General features: G+C 45.2%; 5 non-coding genes across 5 annotated transcripts; all 5 read left to right on the top strand.

Moving 5' to 3' along the window:
* The first annotated feature begins 2,816 nt into the window (after positions 1-2,816).
* On the top strand, positions 2,817-2,889 carry TRNAR-UCG (transfer RNA arginine (anticodon UCG)). The gene has a single exon. It is a non-coding gene; the product is annotated as a tRNA-Arg (tRNA).
* Positions 2,890-4,401: 1,512 nt separating this feature from the next.
* On the top strand, positions 4,402-4,474 carry TRNAR-UCG (transfer RNA arginine (anticodon UCG)). The gene has a single exon. It is a non-coding gene; the product is annotated as a tRNA-Arg (tRNA).
* Positions 4,475-6,849: 2,375 nt separating this feature from the next.
* Positions 6,850-6,922, top strand: TRNAR-CCU (transfer RNA arginine (anticodon CCU)). Its single transcript has one exon. It is a non-coding gene; the product is annotated as a tRNA-Arg (tRNA).
* Positions 6,923-7,566: 644 nt separating this feature from the next.
* TRNAR-UCG (transfer RNA arginine (anticodon UCG)) lies at positions 7,567-7,639 on the top strand. The gene has a single exon. It is a non-coding gene; the product is annotated as a tRNA-Arg (tRNA).
* A 1,511-nt stretch (positions 7,640-9,150) lies between these two features.
* Positions 9,151-9,223, top strand: TRNAR-UCG (transfer RNA arginine (anticodon UCG)). The gene has a single exon. It is a non-coding gene; the product is annotated as a tRNA-Arg (tRNA).
* Positions 9,224-10,000: the final 777 nt, after the last annotated feature.

The following is a 10,000-nucleotide window of genomic DNA, read 5'->3' as shown; positions in this document are numbered from 1 at the left end:
CAGCAGGACCAAGGACAGAGCCCGGGATGGGGAGGCCGCCCTCCCCGGGCCCTCGGGGGCCCCGGCCGAAGCTCCTGAACTCAGCCCGGCAAGGGGAGGCTTTCCGGGCACAACGGAGCCCCATCCCGGGGCTTTGGCAGTGTGGCATGTCGGTGGACGGCGCCCAGGGCCGTAGCACACGACCCGGGGCCCGGCCGGGCCCCTGGGCTCCCAAGCCCGGAGGCGCAGGGGAAGCCTTCCCGGGCCCTCCGGACCCCGTCCCAGGCACCCTGCCACGCAGCAGGACCAAGGACAGAGCCCGGGATGGGGAGGCCGCCCTCCCCGGGCCCTCGGGGGCCCCGGCCGAAGCTCCTGAACTCAGCCCGGCAAGGGGAGGCTTCCCGGGCACAACGGAGCCCCATCCCGGGGCTTTGGCAGTGTGGCATGTCGGTGGACGGCGCCCAGGGCCGTAGCACACGACCCGGGGCCCGGCCGGGCCCCTGGGCTCCCAAGCCCGGAGGCGCAGGGGAAGCCTTCCCGGGCCCTCCGGACCCCGTCCCGAGCACCCTGCCACGCAGCAGGACCAAGGACAGAGCCCGGGATGGGGAGGCCGCCCTCCCCGGGCCCTCAGGGGCCCCGGCCGGAGCTGCTGAACTCAGCCGAGCGAGGGGAGGCTCCCCGGGCTCGAAGGAAACCACGTCCTGGTCCTTTGTCAGTGCGGCAGGCCGGGGGACCGGGCCCAGGGCCGGGGCACCCGACCCGGGGCCCGGCCGGGCCCCCGGACCCCATCCAGGGCTTCCTGCCACGCGGCAGACCCAGGGACGGATCCGGGGCTGGGGCGGCATCCTGGCATGTCCAGCTGACGGCTGAGGACCGCTAGGCCGAGGGGGGTGCCAGAATACCTTGTCCCTACCAATCCGGAGGAAAATTACCCCAATTTCTTGTAATCCGTGCACACGAGGTGACAGAGGGGACCCAGGGCGCAAAAGTGCCCGACCTCCTGGAGCCCTCGCTGGGATCCGGGAGGCAAATGGCACCTCATCAGGACTTCCAGGGAAGTTTGGCCATCTGGTCTCCCCCATTGGAAAGCATTGCGTGCGACCAGATGCCCGAGCGGTACCGTGCGACCAGATGGCCGGGATCGAAAGTGCTTCACACCCCGAGCCTTCGTGGTGGGGCTCCTGCCTGCCTGCCTGCCTTTCCTGCCTGCCTGCCTCCGTCCGCGGCGGACGGGAAAGACCATCCGCCATCCTAATTTACCCCAGGCTTAACGGGTCACCCTTAACATAGCCAGGACGATGGGGCCGATTATGATGGCGGACGGGAAAGACCGTCCGCGGAGGACGGGAAAGACCGTCCGCGGTGGCAACGGACAGGAAAGACCATCTGCAGGGCGGACTCGAAAGTGAAGGCCCGTCCCGGGCACTCGGCCATGCAGTGGAGAAGTGTGGCTCAATGGTTAGCGAGTCAGACCCTGATGTAGAGGTCTAGCCCGGGACCAGGGTTCGATTCCCCGCCTCGGCGGGTCTTGGGCTCAAAATCCCACGGAACTGATAATTTTCGCCTCGGTGCCTATCCCAATCATGGGGTCCCCCTCACCAGCCTGGGAGGGGTGTCCTGCCTTGCCCTGATTCAGAATCACCAGACCACACGGAGGTCTGACTGACCCTCTCCCTAGTAATCCGGAGGAAAATTACCCTCTTTTCTTGCAATCCGTGCACATGAGGTGACAGAGGGGACCCAAGGCGCGAAAGTACCCAACCTCCTGGAGCCCTCGCTGGGATCGGAGAGGCAAATGGCACCTCATCGGGACTTCCAGGGAACCCCGGCCACCTGGTCGCCCCATTGGAAAGCATTGCGTGAGACCAGATGGCTGGGCTCGAAAGTGCTTCCCACCCCGAGCCTTCGCGGTAGGGTTCCCGCCTGCCTGCCCACGCAAGGCAGGGCTCAGGGACACCGGCTGGGCCTCAGGCAAGGGGTGGACCACCAGAGCTCTCGGGCCTGGACGCCCGGGGGGGGTGGACTGCCTGGGACCCATTGGTCGCGTTGTAACAGTAGGTAGTTGTAATAGTATGCGTTGTAACATGGTACATCCTGCTGGGCTTTTCTGCCGCCGGCGCCGGGGATCGAACCGTGAGCGCCCCCCAGCGCAATGCGTTGTAATGGTATGCGTTGTAAAAGTCGCGTTGTAACAGTAGTGCGTTGTAACAAATGCGTTGTAACAGGTGTATACCATTTATTACATGCTTCCGCTCAGAAGCTTATGAGGTATTAGGAACTTTGAAATGGTACCATTTTACTTCTGTACTCTTCAGGGTCATGTTGGTGTTCTGAAACTACAAAGTAGATTTTTAAACACCTATCTTTGTCAAATGCAACTTTGACCCGGCAGAAGAAATTCCTTTGGAAAAAATTATTTGAATTGGATTGGTGTAACTGTTGTTTCTAGAGGTGGTGACAGGCTTTCAGCTACTTGAATAGGGCAAGTCAGGATTCATGAAACATATACAACCTTTGAGCGTGTGTAAATTGACATATCCAGAAAGGAGCAGTTTGTACTACTGTCAAAACAGTTTCTCTCCACTTCTGGAAATATCCAGAGCTATGCAAAGCATACAACTGAGCTTTAATCTCATGAAGAAAGAGGTTTAAATGCAAAAAAAAAAACAAAAGCTTATCATACTGGTGACATTCTCATTATATCGATTCCAAAAGAGTGCTTTAATTGAAAGGAGCTGAAAAAACACAATGGGATGTAAACCTAAATAACTATCAATATCATAATTCCCATCCTTGCATACCACCTACATTATAAAAATAAGCACAGCAGGACATATGACCGCGTGGCCTAATGGATAAGGCGTCTGACTTCGGATCAGAAGATTGAGGGTTCGAGTCCCTTCGTGGTCGGTTTTTGCCAATGGTCACACAATGCCAGCTTTCCATTCAGAATGGAAGCAGGCTCTTCCAATACTCTTATAGCCATCATGTTCTCATTCCTAATTATTCATGAAGTGGAGTACATACTGCACAGTCATTTAGATTGCATCTTCAGCCTAAAATCTTGTCCATGTTAGTGGCATTAAGAAGTGCTTCTATGTACACGCACTGAATATGTAATAGGGTTGCAGAATTTTGACTTGACAGAATGGGTTTTTAGCTTAAGGGTGTGTAGATGAAATGCAAGGTGTGTGTTCATGGAGTGCTTCAAGTGTAAAATCTGTATGATTTGTGCAGTTAAAGTGCTAATTTTGCCTACAAGAAAGAAAAGTACTACAGAAGAATTATAAAGGATTGGCACATTGGCTGCCTTTGCTGGTGACACAGTTGGCTAATTTGTAATGCATTGGTATATTAAGTTGCAGAGTGTGGTTGAACTTGGTTAGGAGACTTGGTGCCTGTTTCTGTGTCCTGCTGAAGACAAGGACGGCTTGATACCACTGTCAAAGCCCAGTTTATTGAGAAAAGCATCCAGGAAAGAAGAAGTGTTGAGTCGAAAGTGGTTTTCCTCCAATTTCTCTCCACTTGCTCGAAATGCAGAGCCTCCATTATAGCACAGAACAGAGTGTTAAAGTCGGGGATGGAAGAGGATGAAAATGGGAAGTTTACTTATGGAGAGAACTGAGAAATGTCCTGTGTGCAGACACCAGTGTTTGACGATTGAATACATTTAAATAATGCCTCTAGACTGCAGTGTTTATCTGTCCCTCAGTGGACTAATGGATAAGGCACTGGCCTCCTAAGCAAAGAATTGTGGGTTCGATTCCCATCTGAGATGAAAACCAATATCCACTCTTACTTTTCCAGAAAAATTTATATATTTATTACATGCTACCGCTCAGAATCTTATGAGGTATTAGGAACTTTGAAATGGTACCATTTTACTTCTGTACTCTTCAGGGTCATGTTGGTGTTCTGAAACTACAAAGTAGATTTTTAAACACCTATCTTTGTCAGATGCAACTTTGACCCGGCAGAAGATATTCCTTTGGAAAAAATTATTTGAATTGGATTGGTGTAACTGTTGTTTCTAGAGGTGGTGACAGGCTTTCAGCTACTTGAATAGGGCAAGTCAGGATTCATGAAACATATACAACCTTTGAGCGTGTGTAAATTGGCATATCCAGAAAGGAGCAGTTTGTACTACTGTCAAAACAGTTTCTCTCCACTTCTGGAAATATCCAGAGCTATGTAAAGCATACAACTGAGCTTTAATCTCATGAAGAAAGAGGTTTAAATGCAAAAAAGAAAACAAAAGCTTATCATACTGGTGACATTCTCATTATATCAATTCCAAAAGAGTGCTTTAATTGAAAGGAGCTGAAAAAACACAATGGGATGTAAACCTAAATAACTATCAATATCATATTTCCCATCCTTGCATACCACCTACATTATAAAAATAAGCACAGTAGGACATATGACCGCGTGGCCTAATGGATAAGGCGTCTGACTTCGGATCAGAAGATTTAGGGTTCGAGTCCCTTCGTGGTCGGTTTTTGCCAATGGTCACACAACTCAGCTTTCCATTCAGAATAGAAGCAGGCTCTTCCAATACTCTTATAGCCATCATGTTCTCATTCCTAATTATTCATGAAGTGGAGTACATACTGCACAGTCATTTAGATTGCATCTTCAGCCTAAAATCTTGTCCATGTTAGTGGCATTAAGAAGTGCTTCTATGTACACGCACTGAATATGTAATAGGGTTGCAGAATTTTGACTTGACAGAATGGGTTTTTAGCTTAAGGGTGTGTACATGAAATGCAAGGTGTATAAGTATGTGTTCATGGAGTGCTTCAAGTGTAAAATCTGTATGATTTGTGCAGTTAAAGTGCTAATTTTGCCTACGAGAAAGAAAAGTACAACAGAAGAATTACAAAGGATTGGCACATTGGCTGCCTTTGCTGATGACACAGTTGGCTAATTTGTATAGCATTGGTCTATTAAGTTGCAGAGTGTAGTTGAAGTTGGTTAGGAGACTTGGTGCCTGTTTCTGTGTCCTGCTGAAGACAAGGATGGCTTGATACCACTGTCAAAGCCCAGTTTATTGAGAAAAGCATTAAGGAAAGAAGAAGTGTTGAGTCGAAAGTGGTTCTCCTCCAATTTCTCTCCACTTGCTCGAAATGAAGAGCCTCCATTATAGCACAGAACAGAGTGTTAAAGTCGGGGATGGAAGAGGATGAAAATGGGAAGTTTACTTATGGAGAGAACTGAGAAATGTCCTGTGTGCAGACGATTGAATACATTTAAATAATGCCTCTAGAATGCAAGTGTTTATCTGTGCCTCAGTGGCCTAATGCATAAGGCACTGGCCTCCAAAGCCATGGATTGTGGTTTCGAGTACCATCTGAGGTGAAAACCAATATCCACTCTTACTTTTCCATAAAAATTGATATATTTATTACATTCTTCCGCTCAGAAGCTTATGAGGTATTAGGAACTTTGAAATGGTACCATTTTACTTCTGTACTCTTCAGGGTCATGTTGGTGTTCTGAAACTACAAAGTAGATTTTTAAACACCTATCTTTGTCAGATGCAACTTTGACCCTGCAGAAGATATTCCTTTGGAAAAAATGATTTGAATTGGATTGGTGTAACTGTTGTTTCTAGAGGTGGTGACAGGCTTTCAGCTACTTGAATAGGGCAAGTCAGGATTCATGAAACTTATACAACCTTTGAGCGTGTGTAAATTGGCATATCCAGAAAGGAGCAGTTTGTACTACTGTCAAAACAGTTTCTCTCCACGTCTGGAAATATCCAGAGCTATGTAAAGCATACAACTGAGCTTTAATCTCATGAAGAAAGAGGTTTAAATGCAAAAAAGAAAACAAAAGTTTATCGTACTGGTGACATTCTCATTATATCGATTCCAAAAGAGTGCTTTAATTGAAAGGAGCTGAAAAAACACAATGAGATGTAAACCTAAATAACTATCAATATCATATTTCCCATCCTTGCATACCACCTACAGTATAAAAATAAGCACAGCAGGACATATGACCGCGTGGCCTAATGGATAAGGTGTCTGACTTTGGATCAGAAGATTGAGGGTTCGAGTCCATTCATGGTCGGTTTTTGCCAATGGTCACACAACTCAGCTTTCCAATCAGAATGGAAGCAGGCTCTTCCAATACTCTTATAGCCATCATGTTCTCATTCCTAATTATTCATGAAGTGGAGTACATACTGCACAGTCATTTAGATTGCATCTTCAGCCTAAAATCTTGTCCATGTTAGTGGCATTAAGAAGTGCTTCTATGTACACGCACTGAATATGTAATAGGGTTGCAGAATTTTGACTTGACAGAATGGGTTTTTAGCTTAAGGGTGTGTAGATGAAATGGAAGGTGTGTGTTCATGGAGTGCTTCAAGTGTAAAATCTGTATGATTTGTGCAGTTAAAGTGCTAATTTTGCCTATGAGAAAGAAAAGTACTACAGAAGAATTATAAAGGATTGGCACATTGGCTGCCTTTGCTGATGACACAGTTGGCTAATTTGTAAAGCATTGGTCTATTAAGTTGCAGAGTGTGGTTAAACTTGGTTAGGAGACTTGGTGCCTGTTTCTGTGTCCTGCTGAAGACAAGGACGGCTTGATACCACTGTCAAAGCCCAGTTTATTGAGAAAAGCATCCAGGAAAGAAGAAGTGTTGAGTCGAAAGTTGTTCTCCTCCAATTTCTTTCCACTTGCTCGAAATGCAGAGCCTCCATTATAGCATAGAAAAGAGTGTTAAAGTCGGGGATGGAAGAGGATGAAAATGGGAAGTTTACTTATGGAGAGAACTGAGAAATGTCCTGTGTGCAGACACCAGTGTTTGACGATTGAATACATTTAAATAATGCCTCTAGCATGCAAGTGTTTATCTGTGCCTCAGTGGCCTAATGGATAAGGCACTGGCCTCCTAAGCCAGGGATTGTGGGTTCGAGTCTCATCTGAGGTGAAACCCAATATCCACTTTTACTTTTCCAGAAAAATGTATATATTTATTACATCCTTCCGCTCAGAAGCTTATGAGGTATTAGGAACTTTGAAATGGTACCATTTTACTTCTGTACTCTACAGGGTCATGTTGGTGTTCTGAAACTACAAAGTAGATTTTTAAACACCTATCTTTGTCAGATGCAACTTTGACCCGGGAGAAGATATTCCTTTGGAAAAAATGATTTCAATTGGATTGGTGTAACTGTTGTTTCTAGAGGTGGTGACAGGCTTTCAGCTACTTGAATAGGGCAAGTCAGGATTCATGAAACATATACAACCTTTGAGCGTGTGTAAATTGGCATATCCAGAAAGGAGCAGTTTGTACTACTGTCAAAACAGTTTCTCCCCACTTCTGGAAATATCCAGAGCTATGTAAAGCATACAACTGAGCTTTAATCTCATGAAGAAAGAGGTTTAAATGCAAAAAAGAAAACAAAAGCTTATCGTACTGGTGACATTCTCATTATATCGATTCTAAAAGAGTGCTTTAATTGAAAGGAGCTGAAAAAACACAATGGGATGTAAACCTAAATAACTATCAATATCATATTTCCCATCCTTGCATACCACCTACATTATAAAAATAAGCACAGCAGGACATATGACCGCGTGGCCTAATGGATAAGGCGTCTGACTTCGGATCAGAAGATTGAGGGTTCGAGTCCCTTCGTGGTCGGTTTTTGCCAATGGTCACACAACTCAGCTTTCCATTCAGAATGGAAGCAGGCTCTTCCAATACTCTTATAGCCATCATGTTCTCATTCCTAATTATTCATGAAGTGGAGTACATACTGCACAGTCATTTAGATTGCATCTTCAGCCTAAAATCTTGTCCATGTTAGTGGCATTAAGAAGTGCTTCTATGTACACGCACTGAATATGTAATAGGGTTGCAGAATTTTGACTTGACAGAATGGGTTTTTAGCTTAAGGGTGTGTAGATGAAATGCAAGGTGTGTGTTCATGGAGTGCTTCAAGTGTAAAATCTGTATGATTTGTGCAGTTAAAGTGCTAATTTTGCCTACAAGAAAGAAAAGTACTACAGAAGAATTATAAAGGATTGGCACATTGGCTGCCTTTGCTGGTGACACAGTTGGCTAATTTGTAATGCATTGGTATATTAAGTTGCAGAGTGTGGTTGAACTTGGTTAGGAGACTTGGTGCCTGTTTCTGTGTCCTGCTGAAGACAAGGACGGCTTGATACCACTGTCAAAGCCCAGTTTATTGAGAAAAGCATCCAGGAAAGAAGAAGTGTTGAGTCGAAAGTGGTTCTCCTCCAATTTCTCTCCACTTGCTCGAAATGCAGAGCCTCCATTATAGCACAGAACAGAGTGTTAAAGTCGGGGATGGAAGAGGATGAAAATGGGAAGTTTACTTATGGAGAGAACTGAGAAATGTCCTGTGTGCAGACACCAGTGTTTGACGATTGAATACATTTAAATAATGCCTCTAGACTGCAGTGTTTATCTGTCCCTCAGTGGCCTAATGGATAAGGCACTGGCCTCCTAAGCAAGGAATTGTGGGTACCATTCCCATCTGAGATGAAAACCAATATCCACTCTTACTTTTCCAGAAAAATTTATATATTTATTACATGCTACCGCTCAGAATCTTATGAGGTATTAGGAACTTTGAAATGGTACCATTTTACTTCTGTACTATTCAGGGTCATGTTGGTGTTCTGAAACTACAAAGTAGATTTTTAAACACCTATCTTTGTCAGATGCAACTTTGACCCGGCAGAAGATATTCCTTTGGAAAAAATTATTTGAATTGGATTGGTGTAACTGTTGTTTCTAGAGGTGGTGACAGGCTTTCAGCTACTTGAATAGGGCAAGTCAGGATTCATGAAACATATACAACCTTTGAGCGTGTGTAAATTGGCATATCCAGAAAGGAGCAGTTTGTACTACTGTCAAAACAGTTTCTCTCCACTTCTGGAAATATCCAGAGCTATGTAAAGCATACAACTGAGCTTTAATCTCATGAAGAAAGAGGTTTAAATGCAAAAAAGAAAACAAAAGCTTATCATACTGGTGACATTCTCATTATATCAATTCCAAAAGAGTGCTTTAATTGAAAGGAGCTGAAAAAACACAATGGGATGTAAACCTAAATAACTATCAATATCATATTTCCCATCCTTGCATACCACCTACATTATAAAAATAAGCACAGTAGGACATATGACCGCGTGGCCTAATGGATAAGGCGTCTGACTTCGGATCAGAAGATTGAGGGTTCGAGTCCCTTCGTGGTCAGTTTTTGCCAATGGTCACACAACTCAGATTTCCATTCAGAATGGAAGCAGGCTCTTCCAATACTCTTATAGCCATCATGTTCTCATTCCTAATTATTCATGAAGTGGAGTACATACTGCACAGTCATTTAGATTGCATCTTCAGCCTAAAATCTTGTCCATGTTAGTGGCATTAAGAAGTGCTTCTATGTACACGCACTGAATATGTAATAGGGTTGCAGAATTTTGACTTGACAGAATGGGTTTTTAGCTTAAGGGTGTGTAGATGAAATGCAAGGTGTGTGTTCATGGAGTGCTTCAAGTGTAAAATCTGTATTATTTGTGCAGTTAAAGTGCTAATTTTGCCTACGAGAAAGAAAAGTACAACAGAAGAATTACAAAGGATTGGCACATTGGCTGCCTTTGCTGATGACACAGTTGGCTAATTTGTAAAGCATTGGTCTATTAAGTTGCAGAGTGTGGTTGAACTTGGTTAGCAGACTTGGTGCCTGTTTCTGTGTCCTGCTGAAGACAAGGACGGCTTGATACCACTGTCAAAGCCCAGTTTATTGAGAAAAGCATCCAGGAAAGAAGAAGTGTTGAGTCGAAAGTGGTTCTCCTCCAATTTCTCTCCACTTGCGCGAAATGCAGAGCCTCCATTATAGCACAGAACAGAGTGTTAAAGTCGGGGATGGAAGAGGATGAAAATGGGAAGTTTACTTATGGAGAGAACTGAGAAATGTCCTGTGTGCAGACTCCAGTGTTTGACGATTGAATGCATTTAAATAATGCCTCTAGA

The sequence above is a fragment of the Lissotriton vulgaris genome, chromosome 5 (genome assembly GCF_964263255.1).
Source record: "Lissotriton vulgaris chromosome 5, aLisVul1.2, whole genome shotgun sequence".
In the NCBI taxonomy this organism is placed as follows: Eukaryota; Metazoa; Chordata; class Amphibia; order Caudata; family Salamandridae; genus Lissotriton; species Lissotriton vulgaris.
The sequence above is the reverse complement of the archived record's forward strand: the minus strand, read 5'-3'. Positions and strand labels throughout refer to the sequence as shown.